A 21300-nucleotide genomic window follows, 5' to 3' on the forward strand; every position below is an offset into this window, starting at 1 on the left:
AGTGAATCTTAGATACTGCGGAGTAAAGAAAGTCACAAAAAATGACCATTTTTATGAAACTGATACTATTTATATAAAGCTAAAAACAACACATGCAATATATTGTGTGGAGCATATACATATGTGGGAAAAGGGAGAGAAAATAAGCACTAAATTTAAAATAACTTTTTACTTCTGTGTGGTAGGCAAAGAACACAAAGATAACTTCGAAGATACTCATAATGTTCTAATTCTTAAGTTGGGTGGTATATTCTTGGGTCTGATTTTTATTTTAGTGTGTATGTATGCTATTTTTATATTTCAAATACTACATAAAAGTAATTTTTAGAAAACAAGGCATTGACTGTCCACTCAATTTTGGATCCAGAAAACAAAATTCTCACTATATAAATGACTTATAATATATATCTAAGTCTGTTTTCTGGACTTCCTGTTTGTTTTAATTATTTGGTTACCTATTCACTAACCAGTACCTCACTGTTTTAATATCATAAATTTGTAATATTTTAATAGTTAATATTGGCAGATCATCATTTTTAACATTGTGCCTGCCATAAAAAATATCATACTTAATATATTGACTTTCACTATTATGGATGACTTATTTTTTATTCTTAATTAGTGAAATATTGATTTAATTTTTAATACATTTTTAAATGACCATGTTTTTGTCTTTTAAAATTGGCTCCGTTCTCAGAATTGGAAGTTTTAAATATGGTAAAGTTGAAGATAATTTTTAAAATATATGTATTATCATAGACTTTTAATGTGGACACTCTTGGCAAACACATGAATAAAATCTGGGTAGTAAAACTTCACTTGACATAGGAAAAGATAATTCTGCATGGGTTGCAAGGAGAAAGAGAATGCACTTTGTTAGTAGTATTATAGTATAGTAATTCATTATTATTTACTAAATTTAAAGTAAAATTAAAAGTCTTGAACTAGTTTATGAATGCTCCTTGCAAATGATAATTATAATGAAAGCACGTATCTGTGCTTCAAGGGTAGCAGGATCATTGACCTAGATAAAAGAATAATTTTTAAAAGGATTTCATTTTAGCTTGTAACTTAGAAAAACAACTGTTCCATGTTTAAATTGGGCACTTTGGAAAGTTATATTTATTTTTTCAGATAAGAAAGATACAATTTGTTCTATTTTAGCAGCAACTTGCTAATGTAAAGGTGCAGATTAGGAAATGGCATGCTGGCCTACTTAATACATAAATAGATCCAGTCAGATGAAAAAAATGTATGATTTAAGTTACTTGATTTTAAGTTTCTTTGTATGTAAAATAATAATAATGTTACTCATAATAATAATTATTATAATAGGGTTGGAGTAAGGATTTAGCAAACTGGCTTGTTTTAAACTTTTGATATTCACTTAGTTACTAAGTTATTTAAATCAGTTAAGTAAAAGTCATTCGCTTGATCAGCAGAGGTCATTGACCACTAAACCCATCTGATCTTCATTTTGCTATTGTTAGGAAAACATGGTGGGCATTTTTCATGGTTTCATGAAATTAGTTATATCTGCAATCATAGGATGTAATACATTTGTTATATCCTAATTTCCAAGAAACTAGGGGGAAAGAAAAATATGCACAGAATGAAAATCAGCATTCTCGTAACTGCTTCATTATATATTTTATTTTTTTAATTAAAAAATAAGCATTATTCACCGTTAAAGAAATAGTAGAGGCACAAATACAGTAGTAAAGGAAATCATGAATTTTCTCCTGTTTGTGGAAACTGATGGCTTAAGTCTATCCAAAACAAACTTCACTATTTAGGAAAGAAATTCTATCTAATGCATTTATTTAGAAGATAGTTTTAAAATATCTGTAAGAATCTGTGGGATATTTTGGATAATCTTCTCTTTTTTAGGGATACTGATTTCGTTGTGGCTAAGCAGCTGCTTATGACCTTGAACAAAGCAGAAGTCTTGGAATGCTTCCTGCTCTCTGCTTAGACCTGCTCTCCAGTTACTACACAAAGGAATAGCTGAATTCCACTTGGAATATAGGTATGCTTGAGTTTCAAGAAATAATAGAGTACTGTTGATTAGTTGTGAACTAGAACAAATAAGCCACAAGAGGGCATATTTTTCTTGGTTTCATCACCCTTATACAAATAAGGCTTGCCTCAATTAGGTATCATAGGAATCCCTCTCCTTCCCCCTTTTCTTAGAAGAATACACTGTATCTAAAGTGTGCTCTAAGGGTGGAGTGGTGGTGGTATGAAGTATTTAAAAAAGTAAACTTTAAAATGGTATTTTTTTCTTATATGATGTATAGAAAAGTTGTTTATTTTTCCTTCAAATACCTCCTTGGGGATTGTTTGTTGACATAAGAACATTGTTTTTTAAAAAGAGTCATTTATTTGACATAAACTCCCCATTCTGCAACAACGATGTGGACTCATATCAGGCATAGAAAGCCTTTCCACCCTCTAGTAAATGTTCATAGACAAGGAGGTTTTCTTTTCTGAGGTCTCAGGACTTGGGCCAAAGGGGTTGGGTTGTGTTTTTATTTTTATTTTGAAGTGCATTCCTGCTGAATTTAATTATTCACCACACCCCAACCCAGCTAAGTAAATATAACCTTAAGATTCTGACTTGGAAAAGTTTTGAAAAATAGCTGATTTTTCTTTTTTTTCAAGAAAAGGTTCTATAGCAGGGTGCTGCAGTATAGAGGGCACTGAGGCAGGAGTCAGAAGGAGCTGGGTGATCACACCATCTTCTGGACCTTTGCTTCCTCATGTATAACATGAGGGCTAGAAAATGTCTGAAGATTCTCTTAACTTTGAATGTTTATGATTATTTATGATGTTATAAGTTTAAAACTCAAAGACATTAAGCAAAGTTCTGATAATTTTACAGTTCAATTAACAAACTTTTGTTTTTATTTGATGATGAGAAACAGAGATACATACAGTAAGTTTCCTTACTGTATGATAGTAGTTATGTGTTAGATAATGTGAAATGTACTATTTCTCAAAGAATTACATTTTAATACTTTAAAATGCCAAAGAATAGAGTTCTAATTGTAGAATTTCAAGAATCATCAATGATGAGATACATTTAGTTGTGAGAGTTCTATGCACATGCAATTAATACTGAAATAAAGATAAAAGTCAGGTATGTTCTTTTCCACCACTAAACATGATCTAATGACCTTAATATGTAACTACCTAATGATCCAGTGATGAATGTATTGCTTTGATCAAATTAAACTGATGAAAAAATATCTGGTTTATAAGGGAAAATACTTGGTAAAAGATTAGGTGAGCTGCTTTCAACTCATGCCATCACTTGTTCCAATTAGACATAAACTAACATATATCCCAGTTTTCTCATCCGAGCATAACAATATCTGTCAGCACTGATATGTTAATATGTGAGAAAACATTCATAAAATAGTATATATTTATTTTAATGTATGACCAAGGTATAACTAGTTTTATTGAAGTGAACATTAAATGGCTTGGGTTTTAGCTCCACTTTCATTATCTCTATGCATAGAACTGTGTGACCTCTTATCTATTCTTTTTTTTCCCCCTTTAAATTCACCAAATTAACTGCCCCTCCCTTTAATTTGTGAATAGCAGATTGTACAGAGAGAACTAGGATACTAGGACTATAGATTTTGTTGGAAAACATCTACAGGCTACAGATGTACTTTCTGCTGAAAATACAGCCAAATCCTCTGAGAGCCTGCTGGATTTAAATTCTAAGCCCAGTAATTATCTTTCTCCTGTCTGCAGGGCTAAAGTAGCTATATGTAGCATTGGAAAAGTCTAGAATATACCCATTCTACTCTTACCCATCCCTGCTGACTTCCCCTATGGCTCCCAACGTAGATTGATGATTCTTGAAATTCTACAATTAGAACTCTATTCTTTGGCATCTTAAAGTATTAAAATGTAATTCTTTGGGAAATAGTACATTTCACATTATCTAACACATAACTACTATCATACAGTAAGAAAACTTACTCAGATTCTATCCTTGAGCCCTAGTGGAGATGGGTAAGGGGTGATATGTCACAGAGGACCCTCAAGACAAGTTTACTTATTCAAAAATTTTTCCAAGTTCCTGAGAAGTGCTTTCTTTTTCCTCTTCTTACTTTTCTTTTTCTTCTTCCTCTTCCTCTTCTTCTTCCTCTTCCTCTTTCTCTTTTTCTTCTCCTTCTCCTTTTTCTTCTTCCTCTTTCCCTTTTCCCTCAGACTGAAATAAGCTTATCAGCATTAGGTAGTTCTTATTGATGATACACACATCTCTTTCAGTGTAATTGAGGATCACTTGTTGAATTTTGAATAGTCCCCCTTGGAGATGAGTTAAACTGTATATAATACACCTTACATGTTAACAAAACTTAATGTAAAATAGACTTCCCACTGGATGTTATTATAAGGACTCAGGGTATTAGCCCTACAGACCAGATCACCAAATTGCTTTTGATGACTGTAGATCTCAAATTCTTAGAAAGGGTTATAAAACCATGCTGATAGATTTCTGTATAGTTAGTAGAAAATCAGAACTAGATTCAGTGACTGATTATCATCATCATATTCACTGTTTTCATTAACTCATTTACTCTCCAACTACTACTTCTTAAACACCTACTATATGCAAAACACTCAGACAGAGAAGTATCCTGAGAATTACAAAGCCATGGACACAGCTGAGGCCATTTCTCACAACTTTGTGCTGCATAGTTGAGTCTGTCTGCTGCATGCTCAGAGTAATAAAAAGGAAGAAAAGCACAGAACCCAGTTTCCAGATGTTGCCTTCTTATAGTATGTTCAGGATGCCCTAGAAAAGACAATCTAATTTTGAAGTCAGGATACTTCAAACTAAATCATTTCAATACAAATTCAGAGGCATTGTTTTAGGGGCTTGGGGAAACAAAGACACAAAATGGCCAATGCTATTGTATGTGATGCGGACACATGTAAAGCTACCATACACTATGAAAAAGACTTATAATAGTAAAAAAACTCAAGTGCTTTGGGAAAATAGGAGGGAGCGGTTAATTCTGTAGGGTCTTGGTTGAAAAGGTTAAAATAGTAGCAAAAGGGAGACATTTGGTCTGAGTATACTGAGCTAGGAGTTAGGGAGGAGGAAAAAAGGGAAAATCCAGAGTTAACCACAATTCTGGTTAAACACAGTATTCTGGCCAATAAACTGACAAAATTATTAGAAAATTAAGAGAGTTTTAAAAAAAAATACTTATCATGAAATCACCATGTGCAAAACCTAAACTAGACAAAAGAAATACTTTGTCCTCACAATGAGCTTGCAATTTGGATTGAGGGTCAATGGCATAAACAAATAAAAAATATAAAAATATAAAAAATACTATAAACACACCAAGGGTATGGTTGATTGCAAAAATGAGTAGTATAACATTGAAAATAAAACATTCAGAAAAAAGTTGCTATAGGTTGAAATAGTCTATAAGAACTTAAGTTTTCTTGTATCCACAGAGGAAAATTATGGGTTAGTTGCTTTACAGCCAAAACCACAGTTAGAGAGATGGGCAGCATGAGACACGGGAAAGAACCTTGGTCAGAGTTAGTAAAGTTGAGTCCCTCCTAAGCCTGGCTCTGCCACGAACCATCTGTAACTTAAAACGATTGACTTAACTTCTGTGGCCCTCACTGCTGCTGAGGGGAGGCTGAATGAAGAGTCTCCTCCTTCTTTCCTGTTCTTCCATTGTTGCCATTGTCTGCTCACTACTCCCAAACCAAAACATCCCTTGTCATTCGCCAAGAGAGCTCTGAGACCTTATAGGCTGTGCTCTTACATCAAGTTGACATTTTCTTTTTTCTATGGCTCTACCCCTAGTCAGCTTTATGTTTGGCACTAATAAGTGTAAGGTGTGTGACTACAGACCTAGAGTTCCAATCGGAAGGATTTACCACGCAGCTAATAAGGGCCAAGCGTCAGGAGTCATTACTTCTATAGGTCCTTTCCATGTCCCTGAGGGCAGCCTGACAAAAAAATCACATGGTCATATGTTTTCTGCAAAATCTGTAGAATTAAGTTATTTCTGCATTATTTTAAAAAAGGAAATCCGACTTCCAAATTGTGTAAGTTTCAGGCTCCTCCAAATGTGTGTCCACCTCAGATCCTCGGATTCTTGCAAGTTTCCTATTGCATGACCGAGATGTGTACAAATCTACAAAGGGAACATTCTAAAACAGTAACAAGTCACATATCTCTGTTCACCTGGTATGAGGTAAAGGGGAACGGAGACTTACGTCTTCGTGTTTTGTTTTGTTTTTTCCTCGTCTTGGTTTTTCCAGGGCGCCAGCCCCTTAATGGAGCGTTGTTCTCTGTCACTCATCCCCATGCCTACTCTTTCAAGGCCAGAACAGTGGACGAGGGTTTTACATACTGGAACACAGATACTCTTTTGAGGTTCAGAGTTTTTCTGACAACCTTTGTCCTGTTTCTTCCGCAGGAGGTCCTTAGAGACTTTATGGTATAGGATAAAAAGGTTCTAAGTCACGTCTGAGCACGGGCTCAGACGTCAGAGGTTGCTTTACACACTGCCCTGTCCGGAAAAACATCCCTCAGCGCGTCTGGAGCTACATTTAATCCACGCTGCTGACAGCCTGCGCGCGGGCAGGGATGGACTTCTGCCGCTGGGGAGGATTGGCGTGCGCAGAAGGAGGGGGAGCCGAGGGCTGGGGGAGGAGATCGGAAGGGGAGAGGTAATCCCCGGCGTTTTGAGCATCCCCTTTTTAGAAAGACTGAGTCTCTCCCAGAACAGCTGCTGCGGTCACACCACAAACTTAAAAGCCGTCCTCCCGTTCGGAGCGTGCCTTTCCTCGCCACCCTCGCCTCCCCAAAGCTCCAGCTGGTGCCTGGCTCTCCGCCGGTCCCGGCACTGCGCTCGGGGGCCAGCAGCGCCCCCTGCCTCCTGGCGTGGCCTCTGCGGCCCCAGCCTCTGCGCTCCTCCAGGGCCGCCGGCAGCTCCGCGGCTAAACCAGGACTGCCGCTTAGAGGAGCTAGCGCCTTGGCCTCGGGTTGCCGCCTCGCACACCCACAATCTGCATCCCCCTCCTCTCTTCCTGAAGGGACACCAGGCAAAGGGAGAGGGCAAGAAGAGTTCGCGACAGGTAAGGCTGGTTTCGGGTCACCTGCTACTCCAGTGGAAAGGCGCGCTAGAGACTGCAGTTTTAAGCAGGGGATGACTTTTTTGGGGGGTGGTTGTGGGTCCAAAGAGAGGGTGCGGAGCGGTCTGGACATGAGGGACCTTCCTGGGACAGAAAAAGGGCTCCGAGCGGACTGGGGGTGGGCGCGCGGGAGAACCGTCGGCGAATCGGTGCGCCGGTGGCGGAGAGGACGGCCTTTGCGCGCCGCGCCAGGGACAGCGTGGCGGCGGGGCGCAGTCCCACCTCCCCGCGGCCGCTGCAGCCCAAGCCTTCTTCTTTGCCCCTGCGCAAAGTTTTCCTCCCGAGACGCGCCCAGAAACTTCGCGCCGTCTTCCTCGCTCCCTCACTCCTTCCCGGGCCAAGGAGTCAGGGAGCGCGTTTGAATGTGCCCGGTGGCTTCCGCCGGCTGCAGGTTGATTTGGACACTCGTTGGTGGGGAATGCCTGGGAAGAACCAGACTAAGGGCTTCTGCGCCCTCTCTAGCTCCATTCCCCGTTGGGCTAGAAGAGGGAACGGGGTGACAGTGGTGATTGTTTTTGTGGTGCTTTCGGGGAGGGATGGAAGACGCCTTTTTCCTTGCGAGGGAATCGCGACGCTCCGTCCGATGGAAACGTGCATCCTTCTGGACCCAGAGGGGAAAGTTGGAGTCAGACTCCAGCCACAAAGCTGGAAATGAGGTTGCCTCGAACGCACTCTTGCTGGAGCTGGTCAGCCCTGGGTAGCCTTCGGCTGGGCTCATTCGGGAAAGCCCCAGAATCAAGTCCCCTTTGGGAATTTCACCCAGCGAATTTACCCCTTCGCCCCGGGTGTTCCCTCCCAGGCCCTCTACCAACGCAGCCAGAGTTGTTGCGTTAATGGTCTGCCCTGGCAGCGCCGAGGCCGTTTTTGGCACTGGCTGATTTCGCCTTCGTTTTTGATTTGTGTTCAACCTCGTGGGCAGAATTACTATGCTTCAGTCCCAGCGCGCGGAGGGGACTTGACAAGAGGAGACGCCGCGCTCTCGCTGGCAGGATGGAGTCGAAGGGACTGAACAGGAGCCTTACTCCCAACAGCTGGGGCCACTGAGGTCCCGGATTCAGTGTTACGAACATCGGAGTTAAATGGGCGAACTTTAGCCACTTATCCCGAATAAAGCCGTAATGAAAAACAAGTGTCCCTACGAGGACTCTTTCTCCACCAAACCCCTGCCAATCCTCCTAAGCTTCAGTGCTTTTGCACAAGCAAAGGAAGACGTATGTGTGTGTGTGTGATTTAAAGTCTCAAGTTTAGCAGGAAAGGGTTCTCGACTGTGTGTGTGTTTGAAGGGTGGGGTGGTTCCCAACAGGGAGGAAAGGGTTGAGGGGAAGACAGAGGAGATGGGACCCTCCTGGGTCTGGTGCTGCTATTGTGTAACCATGGCAACCGCCAGGGCAAGAGCGGACACAGCCTTCCGCGTTCTGCACGTGGAAAGAAAAATGTGAAGGGTGGGGAAAGGAGAGAGCCACATGTCATCACTCCAGTGATGCCTTCGCTTCTCTCACTGCTCCGAGGCCAGACAGCAAGGAGGATGAGCAGTAAAGGTCGGGTTTGGAAATGAGCAGTCCCTTTCTTTAACAGGAGTTTCTTTAACTCTGTCCAGCTTGGAATCGCTGAGGCTGGTCCTAGCAGCTGAAGCTGGCCAGAGGAGCCATTACTGACAGACTATCCAGAATGATGGTTCAGGTCAGGGAGATGGGAAAAGACCTTGGCCCTTGGAAGAGAAAGGCCAGGAAGTACAGGAAGGTGATGTGGGGAGAGATAAGAATAGGGTCAAGAGGTAGCTGAAAGACAATAAAAGGGTACTGATCTGGACTGGCAACATTTCAGATGGAATTTGCCCATTTATGAAATGGAAAATTGGTGGAGAAGGAAAGGGACATTTATCAAGCACTTATTGTATCCCAGGTGCTTTGTACATTATCACTATTAATATTCTCAACAATACTATAGAAAGTGTCCTTTTTTTTTTAGATTAAAAAGTAGAGACAGAGTAATGGATGGTGTCCCATTTTGGCTTTTGCAATCTTAACAAATAATAATTTTTTAAAACGGCATTGATCGTTAGGAGAATAGACAAAGCAGTTATTCCCATTTTGGAGATGAGAATAATGAGATGTAAAGGTGTTAACTGGTGTGTCCAATTATAAGCTATTAAGGGGCTGAGCAGAGGTTGGAACTGCTTTATGTGAATGTCAGCTGATTTTCAGGGACTTTAGGCAGCTTTCCATGACCCCACTTAAAGGAAAGACCTTTCTAAGTTTGACTCTATGTCTGTAAATTATAATTTACAGGGGAAGAAAACCCAAGAATTTAAGTGAATAAATGGTTGAGAATGGATATAGGCCACATCAAGTCTGAAGGCCATGAATCACATGTACGTGATATTAATAATCTATATTTATAAATGTCTTATTGCACTTTATAGGAATTATTTGTGACTTTAATAAAGTTTTTAAAAGGAAATATGAAAACATAAAAAAAAAACATATTTTATCAAATAGTAACTCCATGTCTGGGTTGAGAAAATTTCCTGAGGTGTTTTCCTTAGTCTATTTATTGCCTTCATAACCAAAATACCTAAAAACTTACTTCATATTTCAGCACCACTGGTTCACCTTTGTAATAGTCTGTTGCCAAATCACTTAGGAGGAGTAATGACTTGATTTCTGTTACTTTCCTGCTGACTTTCTAAGAGGGAGGTCAAGGAAAAATGTCTGGCAATGCAAAACGTTTTGGAATTACCAGGAAACTATAATCAACACAAGTAGAAACCAAGAGTAAAAGGTATAGAAATTCTTATGTGGCCTTTCTTTTGCCTTCTTGCAGAATTGTGTTTATAGGCATGTCTTAGTTAAAGAAATTGCTTTATATTTTTGCATGAGAAAAATGCATGAGGATAAACCGAAATTTTAATCTGTGTGTGTGTGTGTGTGTGTGGTGAGGGAGGGCTTGTAAGGGTGGGAGTGAGAATTATTTTTGGTGGCATGGAAGGTCTAGAATATAAACAATTACAAAAGCAGAGGAAGCACATACACTGTTTCCAATGATAGGCTAACAGATCAACTATAAGGTTGAACTTGAGTCACTGAGCTGATTTACTTTTTTTTCTTTTTCAAAATCAGAAAATATATTGTTTAAGGTTGCAGTTAAATTAAGATAGGAATTTTAATGGTGCCCATTTCTTATTCTTCATACTATATTATCATTTCATTACATAGGCATTTGTTAACTCTTAAAAGGTTTATCACAGGCTTCAAAGTGTCTCTGAAGATGTCTCCTGGAATCAGCAGGTATTTCTGTGGCCCAGTGTTTGTTTATTGCTTGTACAAAGTTACTGGGTTAAGTCATCCCCATTTTTATGAAGTAGTCAGAATATCAACTTCTCAGTCTCAAGGGGAAAACATTCCAGTTGGTGATGGTTTAATGCATATTAGTATTCTTCAGATTGTTTGTTATAGCTTCATTATCTTGAGAAAAACAAATGTGACTCTGAGTTTTAATGTTTTGGTTGGGAAATATAGTGCTTTGATGACATATGTTCCTTGAGAAGCATTCTTGTTAATTAATTGTGATTTATTTAATAAATAAGAGTAGCCATAACTCTATTTTGAAAAGTTACTGTTCTTTCCATAAATACCTAGAGCTATACAGATTACCCAAGTAAAGTAATAAGTATTTTGACACTCAATAACATATTCCTTGAATGGAAAAAGAAATATTTACATTTGTGAAATAAGTAGTAATAATAATAATAATAATGACTGACCATGGGCAAAACTTGTTAATCACATTTCTTTTTACCACAAAACTTGGTTAAAAAAAAATTCCCTTACTCCAGGAATCCTTGGCCCAAATCTCTTTTTATTTTTATATTTTCATTATGCCTTTCCAGCTAATATTCTAATTTTCAATCATTCTTTTTTTCTTTATTTTTCTTGTTTATGATCCCTGACTAGATCATAAGAATCTTGAAGGAAGGAATTTGTTTTCTTTAACTTTTTATTCAGGTTAGTACAGTGCTAAGTATATCTAGATACTTAACACATATTGAGGTCTAATTATCTAAGCAGTTAATAGAATTATTTTGAATTTCTTTATTGCTTGTTAAAGATCAGATTAAAGATCTTTCATTTTAACTTTACTTTCTCTGGGATTTTAGAAAGGAGAATTTTCCTTTCTATCTGAGTTTTAATCTTTCATAGAAAAAACTGTTGAGATGCTGAGTATTTTATCATAATGTAGAACATACAGGGGTGGTGTAATGATCATGCAAAATAAGGTATATAAGAATACTTATTAAAAAGTTGCATTCTACAAAAAGTTATTATTTTACTTTTTAATTTCTTGTATTTTTGAGGGATCCAATCACCATGAGAATCTACATCATCTGTGTCCACATTAGTTCACCTTGACTAAATAATACTTATCCAAATAATAATTAGGAAGGATATAGCTAAAGCAAAATTCTTTATAAATTGAAAATACACTGAATAAAACACACACACACACACAGACACCACCTTTGAAATTATTTTGAAATTTAAATAATAACAATGAGATACACTTACTTTTTTAGACATTTATAAATATAAATTATTAAAAACAGAGAGTTAAGTGCTTCAAAAAGCTGGACTATATAATGAATACACTGTTTATACCTAGATTTGAAATGGTTTTGATGACTTAACCTATCTTCATTAGTATTTAATTACTTATTTCTATGTTAATAATAATATTTAATAACTTTAAATAGTCGTGAACCAGAATATCTTTAACCAGCTTGCTAAATTTTCACTGGTAAATTTAGACAGTTTGTTTATTCTTTTGCAAAACTCAATAACTTACCAATATTACCTTTCCATAGAAATGTATAAAATAAACCGAGAATTAAGTGACCAAGGGTTCATAGAAGTCAACGTCTTTCTGAATCTGAATCTATCATCATTTAAAGATGTGATATCTTCTGCTTCAGAAATAAGGACCTTACTTTATGTCCCTTGTTTGTTCCAAAGGTCATTTAACGTGATAACTTTAGCATTATTTTTTAAACGAGTGGTTAATAATGTGTTCTATTAGAGAGTTTTACTAGCAAATTACAGGCAAAATGGAAACATTTGCTATATTTTTCTAATAAGATAGAATTAAGCATCATTAAGTGGGGCTATTACTATTGAGATCAAAATCAATAAAATAAGCAAAAAAGTCTAAATTATTGAGCATCTTAAGAACAATATAGTACTATTGCTTTTTTGAGCATCTTAAGAGAAATATAGTACTATTGTTTTTCTGGAAAATAAAATGGTACAGGTATATGAAGGTGAGGTTATTAATCTACCATCAGATAAATGTTCTATTTATTTTTTCAATATTAATTATTCATTTTACTGGGTCTCTTTAGCCAAGCTTTTGCATATCTTAAACAGCTTTTAAGGATTGTAGTGTCATATTTAATGCAGAAATGAGCTGCACTATATAACTGGAGCCTAATAAATGAGTTAAACATATGTAGTTTCAACCATATTTTATTATTAGCAGAAATTAGAGTAAGAGAATTGCTCTAGAGATATCGTCTGGAGTTGTCCTGTTGAAGTGAGAGAAATAGTATAATCCATACATTTATTAGCATGTATGAACTGCTTAAAAACTGTGTCCAGAAAAAAAAGTACCCTCTTAAGTGGCTTACATAACCCCATAGAAGCCTTTGTTTATATATCGCATTGACAGCTAGGCCCATGTCCAATGACATCATAATCTCAAATTATGTCCAAATTATGTGGTTTTCTTTGATGGGATGTATAAAATCAGTGTCAGTTTTTTACATCCCCTTTTTGTTTTTTTCTCATTATAAAGATCAGCCCATACATGGGAAATTAAGGCATTCTTGGATTTTGGTATTCATTATTATTGTTGCCTTCAGATAAATATTTATTCTTCATATCTGAAATGGTTATTCTATGAAAGAAGTGTTTTCTAAGGTGAAAAATAAACTCTATTTTTATTTGGAGGAACACTTTCAATTTTGAAATATAACATTTCATTTCAAAGATAGATATTCGAAACTCTCAGAATTCTCAGTTTACTTATAATACTAAATACTGTGTCAATAGAAGTAGATACCAATTTGAGTCTTCTTACTGAAATAGAATGTATATTTTATTTTTATAGTAATGATATTCATATAAATATAGTTCATGATCATTACTGAAAAAACTAGAAAATATAGACAAGCATAAGTAGCACGTGTTAGTAAAAATTTATCCATGTCTACCACATACAAAAATATGTTAATTCTTAGCTTAAACATGAAATTTATTTAAAAGATAAATTTTGTATGTGATACCTAGTGCCTAGATCTTGGTTTCTAATACATTTCTCGAATAAAAAGGAACCAGGGATCTTTGTAGAAATGGCTGATTCTAGGACTGGAGTAGGAACTACACAAGGTGAGCCTGGATTATCATTTCATAGTGCCAGAAAATAAAGGATATCAACACACACACACACACCACCACCACCACCACCACCACCACCACCACCACCACCATTATCACCACTGCCACCATTACCACATATACCCAATGATAGAAGTATGTCAAAGAGACACAGCAACCAACTGAAAGAGTTCCCTGGCTACAGCTAAAATGATTTGAACAAAAAAATAAAGTAGTATTGATTATGACCCAAAGTATAAAATAAATATTCAAGAGACCATGCTAATATAAATAAATGATCAACTATATTAATAATAGGGGAAACAAGACAACTCTCTTATATTGTAGAATTTAAAATAATATGTACATACTCTGCCTCAAGGAAGAAAAGCATAACTCTCTATTTGATGTGTGAAATGAGGATGGTCACTTCCTCCATAAAATACATCATGGAAAGCAGGAGCAAGAGTACTTTACAATGGATAAATCTGGGAAGCACTATCTCAGCCAGGTGGTCAAGATCAACATCAACAATTGCAAAGCACGTTAATAATATGCTCCCTTGATATGATAGATGGAGAAGACACTTTACCTCTGCAGTCTCTCTCTCCAAAACCTGTAACTCCAATAACTAAGAAAAAAGCATTAGGCAAATTTCAATAGAGGGGAAATCTACCATACACATGATGATTACTCCTCAAACCTGTTACAGTCATCAAACCAAGGAAAAGTCTGAGTAACTGTCAAAGATAAGAGGAAGCCAAAGAAACACAACTAAATGTAATGTGGTGTCCTGGATGGGATCCATGAAAAGAAAAAGAACATTAGATAAAAACTAAGGACAACAGAATAAACTATGGAGTATAGTTAATAATGATGTATCAATGTTGGATTCATGAATTATAACAAATGTTCATGCTAATTAATATAAGATGTAAAAATAAGAGGAGAAACTGGGTGTAGGTTATAAGGGAACTCTGTACTATCTTCTCAGTGTTTTTATAAATCTAAAACAGTTCTAAAAAGTAAAGACTATTTTAAAAATTATATTTCAAAGCATATAGATTAACCATGGTGAGAAACTATATAAAAGTCAAACATTTCTCTGGTCGGCAAGGATAATATCATTCAATTAAGTGCTTACTTTATTCTTCTTGTTCAAGGTACTGCTATTTTGCCATTTTTTAAATTGTTGGTGATAAATATAATAGATTTTATCATAATAAATACATATTTTAAATGGACTATTCTCATTACTTATTTTTTCTAAATATATTATTTGGATTACTGAAAATTTCCAGATCACTATTATTATAGGTTCTTGTGCAAAGAAAGCTATGTATTAGTTATGTCCTATAAATCAATCTTAAATATTAAAAGGGAAGCTTAACTTTTTCTACTTCTTTCTTTGCTATTTTATTGATAGCGACAAGATCTATTATCAGTGCCAGTTGCCTTCAGGTCTAGATGGTGATTATACTTCCAAATTCTTGCCAGAATGGCTCGATGGCTATTCTTTTTTCCTCTGTTTGAATCTCAAGGACATTTATTACATTAAGTACGTTAAAGATGATTTTCTCTCTATCAAATATTATATGTGTAATACACACATCATTACTATTTTGCAAATTAAAAGTATACTAGGAGTCTTCTACCTCCAAAAAATTTTTCTAGAAGCTGAGGCTTACACATGTTCCAGGTAATGTAGGATGGGAAGGAAATACAGGTTGCCATTTCCCTTTCTACCTATTATTTATGTTTTTTCAACACTTTCCCTCACTCTATGTAGATGCTTGCTTTCTGTGTGTGTGTGTGTGTGTGTGTACATATGTATATATCAACCACATGTTATTCCTTTCCTGTGTTTCAAATTGTCGCATATTTTTTAAAACTGAATTTTACTCTTTTTTAGGAAGCACTCCTGTTATTTTACCTTATCTGTCTTTTTACATGCTGATGTCTTAATTTTAATTGTTACATTTATAATTATTTAACAATTACCTGATTCTGTGCTTTACAGTTAACTACAGTTTCTGTTGAACTTGTGTTCTACTGTGGCAGTTGTTGAAAAGCTTAGGCATGCATTTTTTTCTTCTGTTTTTAGTTTATATGAGTCATAGCATAAAAAACACATTTTAAGAACTTGTTTGGGAAAAGTCATGGAACCTGATGCCAGAATGTGTGACTAAAAGGCCTCTTTTTTTAGTGATACCCCACTGAATTTTCTGAAACAAGGAAAACGTCTGAAAAAGACTCAGATCAAAATGACTAATATGCTCTGGACTCTCAATGGAATCTTAGATTCAGGGTTTACATTTTGGTTACATCAAATAATTTAATAACTTTTTTTCAAAAAGAGAGATCCTGCCTGCAGTAATTTAACTCAAGCAAAAAGAGGAATGAAGAAATATAATATTCTGACCAAAAACTTTAAAAATATATACCTAGTTCGCATAATAGAGATATGTGCAATTCGCATTTTTGCATTTTTTTTTACTTGTCGATATGTTTTCAACTAATTGATGGCTAATGAATTTGTAATTATAAGTAGAGTGCTATTTTTAAAAATGTCTTTGTTAATAAAAATAATTCTCAAATCTTATCACAATTTTGAGGTTTGGCTTTCCATATCAGAGAAAAGATTATTTAAATAATAGTAAAGTTGTATACTTATTAATTTTATCTTGACATATATTCTGATTCAAAATTCACTCTTTTTGTCACACTAGCTTCTGCCTTATATTTCCATATCATAATCTCATCAGTGCGTTATAACTTGCTCCTGAGCAGATTGATAGAAGGTTAAGTAGCCAGCCTATCTTGTCTGCGAAAGTATTTGCATGATGAAATAGTGTAATGTGAATTATTTATAATTTTAAAATGGTAAGTTAATACAAATCAAGATTATCATATCAACTTTTGAAGTTAAGACTTTTATCACCTGTGAAGTAGCTATTCAGTAGCATTTTTACTGGATATATAGAAGAGAAAAAAACATTTCCTTCTCTTTGGCTTGATTCATGTTTCACAGAACCTGGGGGATTGTTGTCTTAGACTACACTGTGATGAGATTTGGCAGAGAGTGCTCATTGTTCAGGTTTTAAAAAGGGCAAGTTTTTGGCAGGAATAACTTACATAGAGAAGGAATGCTGGCTGTGCTTATACATGTGCACTCAATAAACCCTTCAGAAAGCTTGAGCTAAGATATTACGGATTCCTCACTACATCCTACCCTGTCTCTGAATGTTGATTATTTAGAACCCTTCTTTTGTCATGTCACTATCACATAGGCCTTTTCATATTCCAGGAAATGATACTTTTGATTCATATTTCAAAAGTTATTAGAATACAGTGAGTAGCCATATCCTGTTCACTTTCACTTGAGATTTATTGAAAATAGCAATATCATTCAGATCTACTTTCTCCTAATATTTATCAGTCACACAACTATCATGTGCATGACAGCCAACAATCATCCTTTTTATATATTTGTAACCCTTGGTTATTTCTGATAATCAGAAATGAAGATTTATAGGCTCCTTTTTTTCCTTATTATATACGAGCAGTGTTGAAAGTGTTTTTCTTTAAGTAGATAATGTATTAGGAGGAGCAAAAACAAAAAAATCTTGTAAATTCCCCAAATAATAATATTTTATTATTTATTTATTATTTATATATTATAAATATAATACATATTTGTTAAATAATATTTATTATGTTATATATAAAATAATAATATTTTATTATGTCAGTAAAAAGGACAAACCAGTGTCAATCATATGAGCCAACAATCTCTGTATTCTCTCCTCAAAAAGCTTTGGCTGTGCTTATTTCTCCTTTCACTTGGAATAATTTTGCTTTTATTGCTACCTCCTCACCTCTCTTGGCCTCTAAATGATGCCTAGTCCCCTTGCCACCCTCACATATGTTCACTAAATTTTGCTTAGAAAAGTGCTTTTATTTCAAACTCTGCTCACCTGCCTTTAAGATCTTTTCAAGTCCCCAATAACTGTTACCCTTTCTCTTCCAGTATCACAACACTGTTTCTCAACAATAAGGACTTAGTGATTGTTACCTCAACACCTTTCTTCATATTTTCATAGCATATGACTCAGTCTTGTACATAATAAGTACACGATTTCTAGTGCTTTAATTGAAATTGATCCGTTTGGAGTCTAATAACCTCTACTTTATCCCATCATGATTACTTTGGACATGTAATCCATCACAAAGTTTATTTCACACATATATTTCTTTATCATAAAGGTTATTCACACATATTCATATTACTCCTGATACTTTTCTATCTTTAATTGCCTTTTATTTTATCCATCTTTCATTTACTTCAGGAAGTATTTATTGAGTGCCTGCTATGTGCTGGGCACTATAAAAGCCACTGATGAAATACAGATGAATAAACGTGGTTGCTATGCTGATGTAGACAATTGCAAAATAATTTATTGTCATCATGGGTTAAGTCAATCTCTTTGTGATATTAAATCTAATAAACACAAGGTTCTATTCATAGTCCTGGGCTTTTTTCCCTACAGCATTTTCTTTCATTATGTCATCTTCTTCCCTCACCTCTGCTTTTATCTGTGTGGATATTATGCTCACAGTGTTATCTCCAACCCTGACTTCTCTCTCAGGTCCCAGTTATTTTACCATACCTTTACAACACCTGCAAATTCATCTTCATTGCTCAATACTCTACTTGTAAGGAAGTCACTCTGGTAATTGAAAGTCTCAGAGTCTGTGATTAATATAACTTTAAACTAGAGCCTTAATGTGTGGTAGAGAATGTGGTGCAATGCTTAAGACTATGCCCTGTAAAAGCAGACACAATCTGGGTTCAGATTCTAGTCTGTCACCTTATAGCTGCGTGATTTAGACAAATTACTTGACCTTTCTACATCTGTTTCCCATCTGTTAACTGGGGGTTCATGAAAGTACTAACTTCAGGGTTATTGTGAAGACTAAAAGAGTTAACATAGGAAACTCAAATGCTGTACAGCACATTACAGTATTTGTGTATGTGTCATCTTTTCTTTATCTTTACACAGATCATGCATATCGCACATAGATCAGACTCTCAAGCCATCTGTGCACTGTTCTATGGCCTTCCTGTTCTTCATCTGCTGAGTTCTATTCACCTTCTTCAAAGAACATTCTTTTGTTGACCTCCCTCAGTTATATTCCTGGATAAGAGAATGCTATTTTAGGATTGGCTATTACCACCTCCTTCTTTTGCACAAAAATGTGTTTAAAGAGTCATAATTTGGGGAACACTGCAACAGACCATGAGATAGGGATGTGAGAGAGAATCCAGGGCCAAGGAACCCTTTAATACGAGTCATCACAGAGGAAGCAGATAGCTATAGAGGCTAAGCAGCAAGTAATACAGTCCTTAGGTGTTTCATCTAAATTTTCACTCTTATTTCTTGGCATCCCGTATTCTCCTTTAACTAAATACTAAATTTTGCTTAGAAAACATTGCGTGTTTTCTTGTTCAAGTGCTCCATTCCCAAATAAGCAATACGGATTTGTTCAGCAGCCTCCCCTGTCTCACACTTTTTTTGACCCAATGCACAGAGCGTGCTGTCTTTCTGATCCCTTTGCCTTCTTCCACCGTTTGATCACTAACTTCTCCTTGTACCTCTGCGAATCAGTTACTGCTCTTGGAACCTCTCATTAAATGCTCTCACTAGTCTTCAGTTTCAGAATATTCTATTTAGTTTCCTTTTTAAGAAACAAAATATAGAGAAACAAAATGACCTAATTCATTGCCCACCACTTGAAGATCTGGAATATGCCCGATAATGTTCCCTTGTAGTACAGTCCATGCTCAGGGATCAGCCTTTTTCTAGACAATATACCAGTACTGCGCTTTTCCTACTTGAGCTGTTTAGCCATGGTTTCTTACTCCCCAAATTTTGGGCTTCGGAGGACCTTGAAGAAACTGCAATACAGCACTTATGGAATCAAGTTGGCTAAGGGAAGCTAAGCCCTCATCTCTCAAGGAGGAAGTTTAGAAAGAGCCTAGGGATAAGTAACTCCTGCGTCCAGGTATGAGCAACCTAGTATGCAAAGAGCATGGTTGTTCCATGCTGCCTCAGATGCTTGGCAGCTCTCTGGAATATAACCAATAGAAGCAGCAATTACGTTAATCAATATTTTCCAGAAATTGAACTTAAAGGTCACTTTTGCTTCTGAGCAAGTGGAAGTGAAACTGAATAATGTTCTAGTTGTTTTATGGGAAAATGCTTTTCTAATGTCTTTCTTGGTATTGCTTCAGATTAGTCTATTCCCATAAATTGTCACTTTTGCTTATGAATGTTCATCAATATATCAAATATTAATTATATATTTTATACATATCTTATATTGACACCAATTTATAAAACTGTGTTACTTTTTCACCGAAAGTGAAAGTTTTTAGGGAAAAGATAAATAAGATTTACTTGAAATGTTTTCTAAATAATCATAAAACCTATCACTCTACAATGTTCATTTTAGGAATATTAAATATTTTCTTATACAAATAAATAGATGTTTACAAATAAATAGATGTAAACAGGTGTCAAATGTTTCAATTTTTTTATATGCATGTTTCATGTTGCAAAAATTTTAAGGATAATTATGTCAGAGCAAATCAGTAGAAGAAAACAGTTTTAAAAACTAGAGCCAAGAGTCAATTTAGTTTGTTTTGTTTTTGTAAATTCACTCATTCCTATTGGTTTTTTATTGATTTAATGAATAAATATTTATAATCTACTGGCTTCTCTCTTGCTGGGATTTTATGTAGAGAAGATAATTTACATTACTTTTCTGACTATTTTCCTGGGAGAGGGTTCTTTTTCAAATAATTACTTTTAGGTGTTATCATGAGGACCAACCAAGCTAGTAGTAGGTTTTCCAGGTAGTTCCAGGGTCACTAAAATAAGGATGATCTGGGTCAAGGTAAAATTCTTGCTTCAGGTACATAGCCCAGGATTGAAGACAGGTGGGGGTGGTGGGAAAACCCTGGGGCTGTCAGTGAAGTTCTTATTTTGGTGCACCATAAACCCTGGATTGTACCTGACTGTTCCTTGTCTAGCTCTGACACACCTTCCCCTTTCTTTTCCTACTACGAATTGTACTTTGCCCACATTTCTGTTCTTTTCTCTCTAGATTTTCCTCACTGATCCATTTACTTTCCTTATTTTGAATTTTTTTTAAAATGGAAAAGACACATAATCTCTGTGTCTCTCAGACACTGACCTCTCTCCTGGTCGTGATCACTCTGCCATGCTTTTTCCAGTAGGCCCTAGTCTAAAGCAATACATCATCCAGTTAACAAGCAGTTTAAGTTGTTATTGTGAAGGAGGAAGAATTTTTTTCTCTACCTGTCCAGCTTCTTTCAACTGATCTAATAACATGAGACAGATTAATCACAGAAAATAACCAAATTTAGTTACATATATACATATGAGAATTCCACATCCATGAGAGATTTAGCGACCTCAAGTACATGAAAGATTCAGAGATAGAAAGTTAAAATGAGCTTTATATGGCATCCTGAACCAAGGAATAAGGTAAGAGCCTGGAGCTTCATAGAGGAGGAGGGCAATTTGCACAACTATAAGAACAGATGTTCAGTAATTAGAAGTTTGCCCTGCCATATAAATAGGTCATAAAAAGT

At 36.0% G+C, this 21300-nt stretch overlaps 1 protein-coding gene across 2 annotated transcripts in view; it reads left to right on the plus strand.

Annotated features, from left to right (window-relative positions):
• Positions 1 to 6669: 6669 nt before the first annotated feature.
• The window catches only part of SEMA3D (semaphorin 3D), a 171679-nt gene continuing 157048 nt past the window's right edge, over positions 6670 to 21300 (plus strand). The window contains exon 1 of one of the 2 annotated variants that reach the window (XM_039878233.1): positions 6670 to 7134. The gene's annotated coding sequence lies outside the window, so the exon portion shown is untranslated. The remainder of the gene's footprint in view (positions 7135 to 21300) is intronic. The other variant, XM_039878231.1, reaches the window with a different exon arrangement.

The sequence above is a fragment of the Pteropus medius genome, unplaced genomic scaffold (assembly GCF_902729225.1).
Source record: "Pteropus medius unplaced genomic scaffold, Ma_sr-lr_union100, whole genome shotgun sequence".
Lineage (NCBI taxonomy): Eukaryota > Metazoa > Chordata > Mammalia > Chiroptera > Pteropodidae > Pteropus > Pteropus medius.